Source organism: Anopheles coustani, assembly GCF_943734705.1.
Source record: "Anopheles coustani chromosome X unlocalized genomic scaffold, idAnoCousDA_361_x.2 X_unloc_27, whole genome shotgun sequence".
Taxonomy (NCBI): Eukaryota; Metazoa; Arthropoda; class Insecta; order Diptera; family Culicidae; genus Anopheles; species Anopheles coustani.
Genome location: NW_026525134.1, coordinates 231,621 through 240,000, shown reverse-complemented (window position 1 = coordinate 240,000; position 8,380 = coordinate 231,621). Strand labels below are relative to the sequence as shown.

At 48.5% G+C, this 8,380-nt stretch overlaps 2 non-coding genes across 2 annotated transcripts in view; both read right to left on the bottom strand.

Annotated features, from left to right (window-relative positions):
- The window catches only part of LOC131270399 (large subunit ribosomal RNA), a 4,091-nt gene extending 3,911 nt beyond the window's left edge, over positions 1–180 (bottom strand). The window contains exon 1 of the ribosomal RNA XR_009179493.1: positions 1–180. This exon is cut by the window's left edge and continues 3,911 nt beyond it. This is a non-coding gene — a ribosomal RNA (large subunit ribosomal RNA).
- A 487-nt stretch (positions 181–667) lies between these two features.
- Positions 668–822, bottom strand: LOC131270404 (5.8S ribosomal RNA). The gene has a single exon (XR_009179496.1). It is a non-coding gene; the product is annotated as a 5.8S ribosomal RNA (ribosomal RNA).
- Positions 823–8,380: the final 7,558 nt, after the last annotated feature.

The following is an 8,380-nucleotide window of genomic DNA, read 5'->3' as shown; positions in this document are numbered from 1 at the left end:
AGATGACGGATAGTGAGACGCACCAGTACACGGAATCGGATAGACGGACTGGCCGCCACCCCTACGTGCTGAGCTTCTCCCGTTTCGCTCGCAGCTACTCAGGGAATCCCGGTTGGTTTCTTTTCCTCCCCTTATTAATATGCTTAAATTCAGGGGGTTGTCACACATGAACTGAGGCTTATGTACCTTGCGGTTGTTATCGTCACATCTGGCTTGCGACTACTTTGTTTCAATGTCCAATATGTACCGTTGGACTCGGTTAACGGGCTGTTAGCCCGCGTGTGGTTTAACTCACTGATACCTTCCATTGCCCATACGCTAGTTTGTTTGTGTTCCTTTGGTCAACTTCCATACTTGAATCATTTGTGCTACCGCTGCTGCTTCGACGCTACTTTGACATCTTCGCTTCTATTTAAATAAATAAATAAGCTGAAGCTAGACATCAGTAAACACCACCACAGACACCACAAGCACGCCTTCTCCTCGTACTTCCGCCTCACGCGGGAACACGGACGCTCTAAATACTTCGAATTCCAATGCCAGTATATTGTAAACCACGGGTTCTTTAATGCTAGCGGGTCGTCGCGACCCTAGTTAACATCATGGTGCACGTCTCGTGACGGGTGTCACGGCGTAGTTAAATGTATGCGATACATTTCTCAAATATAAGCGCTCAGTCATCTGTACATCATGGTAGGTTCCCACGACGTGCAATATGCGTTCAACTTATCAATGTTCATGTGTCCTGCAGTTCACATTATGACGCGCAGTTAGCTGCGGTCTTCATCGATCCATGAGCCGAGTGATCCACTGCCGAGGGTGACTAACTTGCGTAAGCCGCCGCTGTGCGCGTATACCCGTTCCCCGTAGGGAGGAGCAAGCCGCCGCTTAGAGACGAAGCATAAAGTGTCCTCATTCCACATAGGGCAAGCTGGATGAATCCATTTTACCCAGGACGGCCGAAGCGGCGTGGACCAGGGGAGAACTGAACCTTATACTTCACACCACAGTAAGTCTACGTGTCCTCTTCCACATAGGGCAAGCTAGAACTAACTATCTTACCCAGGACTGCCGAAGCAGCGTGGACCAGGGGAGGAACACACTTTTCATGGAAACGTAAGGCATCCATGACTGCCATAACGTAAGCCGCCGCTGTGCGCGTATACCCGTTCCCCGTAGGGAGGAGCAAGCCGCCGCTTAGAGACGAAGCATAAAGTGTCCTCATTCCACATAGGGCAAGCTGGATGAATCCATTTTACCCAGGACGGCCGAAGCGGCGTGGACCAGGGGAGAACTGAACTTTATACTTCACACCACAGTAAGTCTACGTGTCCTCTTCCACATAGGGCAAGCTAGAACTAACTATCTTACCCAGGACTGCCGAAGCAGCGTGGACCAGGGGAGGAACACACTTTTCATAGAAACGTAAGGCATCCATGACTGCCATAGTGCGTAAGCCGCCGCTGTGCGCGTAAACCCGTTCCCCGTAGGGAGGAGTCAAGCCGCCGCTTAGAGACGAAGTATGAAGTGTCCTCTTCCACATAGGGCAAGCTAGAATGAACTATCTTACCCAGGACCGCCGAAGCAGCGTGGACCAGGGGAGAACTGAACTTTATACTTCACACCACAGTATTGAGTAATGTGCCCTCTTCCACATAGGGCAAGCTGGAATGTTCCATTTTACCCAGGACGGCCGAAGCGGCGTGGACCAGTGGAGGACTACACAATCATGAGGTTTGATATCGACTTGTGTGTTTCAATAGGATACCGATGGTATGGTTTGAACCGATTTGATTTAGCCATTCTGAAGTCATCACTTGGTTGAAGCGCTGAACTAGGGAGGCATCGTTTACATATATATTGGTTTTCGCATGCTCTACTAGGTTAATGTCATGAGGTTGGCTATCGAGCATGCCCAAGTGATGACTTGATTGTGTGCTTGCTTGAATTCTTCACATTTCATACCATCGGTTAGTTGTCGAATCATTCCTCGATCATAACCTTCGTTCTTGGTTCATGTATGCTCTCTTCCACATAGGGCAAGCTAGAATTAACTATCTTACCCAGGACCGCCGAAGCAGCGTGGACCAGGGGAGAACTATACTTTGTCTTGTATGCCCTCTTCCACATAGGGCAAGCTAGAACTAACTATCTTACCCAGGACCGCCGAAGCAGCGTGGACCAGTGGAGGACTATACTTTGTTCATAACACCACAGTATTGAGTAATGTGCCCTCTTCCACATAGGGCAAGCTAGAATGAACTATCTTACCCAGGACCGCCGGAGCAGTGTGGACCAGTGGAGGACTACACAATCATGAGGTTTGATATCGACTTGTGTGTTTCAATAGGGTACCGATGGTATGTTTTGAACCGATTTGATTTAGCCATTCTGAAGTCATCACTTGGTTGAAGCGCTGAACTAGGGAGGGGCATCGTTTACATATATATTGGTTTTCGCATGCTCTACTAGGTTAATGTCATAGGGTTGGCTATCGAGCATGCCCAAGTGATGACTTGATTGTGTGCTTGCTTGAATTCTTCACATTTCATACCATCGGTTAGTTGTCGAATCATTCCTCGATCATAACCTTCGTTCTTGGTTCATGTATGCTCTCTTCCACATAGGGCAAGCTAGAATTAACTATCTTACCCAGGACCGCCGAAGCAGCGTGGACCAGGGGAGAACTATACTTTGTCTTGTATGCCCTCTTCCACATAGGGCAAGCTAGAACTAACTATCTTACCCAGGACCGCCGAAGCAGCGTGGACCAGTGGAGGACTATACTTTGTTCATTACACCACAGTATTAAGTATGGTGTCCTCTTCCACATAGGGCAAGCTAGAACTAACTATCTTACCCAGGACCGCCGAAGCAGTGTGGACCAGGGGAGGACTATACTTTATACTTCACACACTAGCCATACTGAAGTCATCACTTGGTTGAAGCGCTGAACTACGGCGGGGTAATCGTTTACAGGTTATAATCATATAGCTGCATGCTCATTAGTAGATAATGGAATATTGTATGGCAATATGAGCATGCCCAAGTGATGACTTTGTTTCAAGCTCAACAGGTAGGGTATTGAGTCCTCTTCCACATAGGGCAAGCTAGAATGAACTATCTTACCCAGGACCGCCGGAGCAGCGTGGACCAGTGGAGGACTCTATACTTTATACTTCACACCACAGTATTGAGTACGACTTGCATAAAGCCCCTAATGAGAACCACGAGGGCTCTCTCAATGTAGAACCACGAGGGCTCTAGTACCGATTCTCTCGGTACGGCTTGGTCCGTGTTCCTTTATGCTTGTACTCTAAGTATTAAGTATTGTGTCCTCTTCCACATAGGGCAAGCTAGAACTAACTATCTTACCCAGGACCGCCGAAGCAGTGTGGACCAGGGGAGGACTATACTTTATACTTCACACACTAGCCATACTGAAGTCATCACTTGGTGGGGGTGAACTACGGCGGTATCTATCGTTTTGGTTCGGTCTATATAGGGTCGCTTGCATGCTCATTCGAATATAATGTAATTGTGTATGGCAATATGAGCATGCCCAAGTGATGACTTTGTTTCAAGCTCAACAGGTAGGGTATTGAGTCCTCTTCCACATAGGGCAAGCTAGAATGAACTATCTTACCCAGGACCGCCGGAGCAGCGTGGACCAGTGGAGGACTCTATACTTTATACTTCACACCACAGTATTGAGTACTTCTTGCATAAAGCCCCTAATGAGAACCACGAGGGCTCTCTCAATGTAGAACCACAAGGGCTCTAGTACCGATTCTCTCGGTACGGCTTGGTCCGTGTTCCTTTATGCTTGTACTCTTAGAAAGTCTCAACCCGGAGGTCTTGACTTTGATTGTCATAGTTGGACTACGACGGGGTATCCGACTCATCGAATGCCCCAGAAGCACACCATCTTTCGGGTAGGCGGTACGCGTACCTCCGGACGCGGAAGTCTCAACCCGGAGGTCTTGACTTTGTATTGTCATAGTTGGACTACGACGGGGTATCCGACTCATCGAATACCCCAGAAGCACACCATCTTTCGGGTAGGCGGTACGCGTACCTCCGGACGCGGAAAGTCTCAACCCGGAGGTCTTGACTTTGGTTGTCATAGTTGGACTATGACGGGGCATCCGACCATTGCTGATCGAACACCCCTGTTACACCATCTTTCGGATAGGCGGTGCGCGCACCTCCGACGCGGAAAGTCTCAACCCGGAGGTCTTGACTTTGTATTGTTGGATAGTCCTCTTCCACTATAGGGCAAGCTGGAAATATTCCATTTTACCCAGGACTGCCGAGGCAGCGTGGACCAGGGGAGAACTTCACGGAATCTTCAGGCATCCATGATTGCCATAGTGCGTAAGCCGCCGCTGTGCGCGTCAACTCGTTCCCCGTGAGGAGGAGTCTAGCCGCCGCTAAAAGACGAAGCATTAAGTGTCCTCATTCCACTATAGGGCAAGCTAGAATTAACTATCTTACCCAGGACCGCCGAAGCAGCGTGGACCAGGCGAGGACTACTTTATACTTCACACCACAGTATTGAGTACGACTTGCATAAAGCCCCTAATGAGAACCACGAGGGCTCTCTCAATGTAGAACCACAAGGGCTCTAGTACCGATTCTCTCGGTACGGCTTGGTCCGTGTTCCTTTATGCTTGTACTCGCGGAAAGTCTCAACCCGGAGGTCTTGACTTTGATTGTCATAGTTCGACTACGACGGGGCATCCGACCATTGCTGATCGAACACCCCTGATTCATCATCTTTCGGGTAGGCGGTGCGCGCACCTCCGACGCGGAAGTCTCAACCCGGAGGTCTTGACTTTGTATTGTCATAGTTGGACTACGACGGGGTATCCGACTCATCGAATACCCCAGAAGCACACCATCTTTCGGGTAGGCGGTACGCGTACCTCCGGACGCGGAAAGTCTCAACCCGGAGGTCTTGACTTTGATTGTCATAGTTGGACTACGACGGGGCATCCGACCATTGCTGATCGGACACCCCTGATTCACCATCTTTCGGGTAGGCGGTACGCGTACCTCCGGACGCGGAAAGTCTCAACCCGGAGGTTCGGACTTAGAGTTTTTCCCATTTAAAAGTTTTTCTCTTAGCCATACTGAAGTCATCACTTGGCGAACGATTGAACTAGGGCGGGTTAATCGTTTATAGGTATCATGTGGTTTGCATGCTCTCTTAGGTTAATGTCATGTGGTTGGCTATCGAGCATGCCCAAGTGATGACTTTGTTTCACGCTTGCTTGATTTCTTCATGATTCCCTGTTATATAGTGTATTCATTCGAGAACAGGGAATCTTTGGTTTTGCTCAACAGGTATTGGATGTCAACTTGGTATCTAGATCGCATTAAGTCTCAACCCGCAGGTTCGGACTTCTGTTTATTTGGCCAATGTATGTATAAGGCAACTTGTGCCTAAGTCTCAACCCGCAGGTTCGGACTTGTGTATTTGTTCGAAGTTATATATAAGGCAACTTGTGCCTAAGTCTCAACCCGCAGGTTCGGACTTGTGTATTTGTTCGAAGTTATATATAAGGCAACTTGTGCCTAAGTCTCAACCCGCAGGTTCGGACTTCATAGTGTTTCGTCAATGTTCATATGGCAACTTGTGCCGAAGTCTCAACCCGCAGGTTCGGACTTCTAACGTGTTTCGTCAACTATCATATGGCAACTTGTGCCTAAGTCTCAACCCGCAGGTTCGGACTTGTGTATTTGTTCGAAGTTTTATATAAGGCAACTTGTGCCTAAGTCTCAACCCGCAGGTTCGGACTTCTATAGTGTTTCGTCAATTATCATATGGCAACTTGTGCCTAAGTCTCAACCCGCAGGTTCGGACTTGTTAGTGTTTCGTCAACTTTCATATGGCAACTTGTGCCTGAGTCTCAACCCGCAGGTTCGGACTTCTATAGTGTTTCGTCAATTATCATATGGCAACTTGTGCCGAAGTCTCAACCCGCAGGTTCGGACTTCTGGAAGGATCACTTGGCCACTAATGATCCTTCCGCAGGTTCACCTACGGAAACCTTGTTACGACTTTTACTTCCTCTAAATCATCAAGTTCGGTCAACTTCGATAAAGCAGACGCGGTTCACGAGGATCCAGCGAACGATCATCTCCAAAGACCTCACTAAATAATCCATCGGTAGTAGCGACGGGCGGTGTGTACAAAGGGCAGGGACGTATTCAACGCTGGCTGATGACCAGCACTTACTAGAAGTTCCGAGTTCATATGGACCATTGCAATCCATAATCCCTACTAAGTGAGTATTTGAGTGATTTCCCGTTCCTCTCGGAATAGGAGACACGCTGCTACCCACATTGTAGCACGCGTGTAGCCCAGAACATCTAAGGGCATCACGGACCTGTTATCGCTCGATCTCATTTTGCTAAACACAAATTGTCCTGCTAAGCAGCGTACCGTAAGTGCACTTGCGCACACGAACAGCGAAGGTGTCAGGTCATACTCCACCGAAAGGTCCTAACCCGTTCCAATCGGCATCGACGCATTAACGCTGACTGCGTTCTAGTTAGCATATGTGAGTCACGTTCGTTATCGGAATTAACCAGACAAATCAATCCACGAACTAAGAACGGCCATGCACCACTACCCTTAAATTTGAGAAAGAGCTATTAATCTGTCTCACCTCCATAAGTTCGGACCTGGTAAGTTTTCCCGTGTTGAGTCAAATTGAACCGCAAGCTCCATTTCATTGTGGTGCCCTTCCGTCAATTCCTTTAAGTTTCAACTTTGCAACCATACTTCCCCCGGAACCTGACTTTGGTTTCCCGGAAGCTACTGAGAGCACCTGGTTGTAGCGTCTCCCAATTGCTAGTTGGCATCGTTTACGGTTAGAACTAGGGCGGTATCTAATCGCCTTCGATCCTCTAACTTTCGTTCTTGATTAAAGAAAGCATCCTTGACAAATGCCTTCGCTTTAGTTAGTCTTACGACGGTCTACGAATTTCACCTCTCGCGCCGTAATACTAGTGTCCCCAACTACTTCTGTTAATCATTACCTCCGGTCTGAGTACAAACCAATGAAAGATTAGACCAAGGTCGTATTCCATTATTCCATGCAAGATTATTCTAGGGCGTTTGGGCACCCTGCTTTAAGCACTCTAATTTGTTCAAGGTAAACGTGAGCGGTCGAGCTCTATGTTACACTTGCACCCGTTGAAGGGCACACCATGACACAGACTTGGTGCCCTACCACACCATTGAGTCGCAACCAGATTCCGACTTGGCCCACCGACCACGGGTTGACCGGGTCGGCGGAGCCGGACTGTGTTGGACAAGTATCAACTTCGAACGTTTTAACCGCAACAATTTTAATATACGCTAGTGGAGCTGGAATTACCGCGGCTGCTGGCACCAGACTTGCCCTCCACTTGATCCTCGTAGAAGGATTTATGCTCTACTCATTCCAATTATGAAACATCATTAAAGAGTTTCATATTGTTATTTCTCGTCACTACCTCCCCGTCCCGGGATTGGGTAATTTACGCGCCTGCTGCCTTCCTTGGATGTGGTAGCCATTTCTCAGGCTCCCTCTCCGGAATCGAACCCTGATTCCCCGTTACCCGTTGCAACCATGGTAGTCCTCTATACTACCATCCATAGTTGATAGGGCAGATATTTGCGAGATCTGTCGTCGGTGCGAGACCATACGATCAGCATCATTATCCAGACTTCAACTCAATGACACGGAGAACCCGCGATTGGTTTGACTAATAAGTGCACCAGTTCCCGCGAGGGTCCTGGCATGTTGCATGTATTAGCTCTAGATTTTCCACAGTTATCCAAGTAACTAGGTTGATGATCTCGTAAATTATAGCTGTTATACTGAGCCTTATGCGGTTTCACATTAAATCTGTTTGTACTTAGACATGCATGGCTTAACCTTTGAGACGAGCGTATATTACTGGTAGGATCAACCAGAATTCCGACTTTGCGTTCGAATGTTCATTGTCCCATTGCACCCGGAGGAGCAAACACCACGTTCTATATGTTGTCAAGTCCGGTAGCACACGGGAGGCGAGCCCCCGTGCGAACCTCATTGCCCTCGTATCACACACACCCGATGCACCGGACCGGCACTTGAGCGGCATTCGACTCCGCTAAGCGCTCGTGCGCCCGATTGTGCATGCGCTGACGGGGCCTTCATACCCCTACCACAGCGACCTTATGCCAAACTTCCATGAATACTTAGGTGAGCTGACAAGGGCCTTCATTTCCCTACCATCAACTAAAGGACACGCTAGGCGCGTCCGATCATTGCAACTGCGGGGCTTTCATACCCCAATCACCACAGTACGCAATTCACCAGAGTTTAATCACAACCCCCCC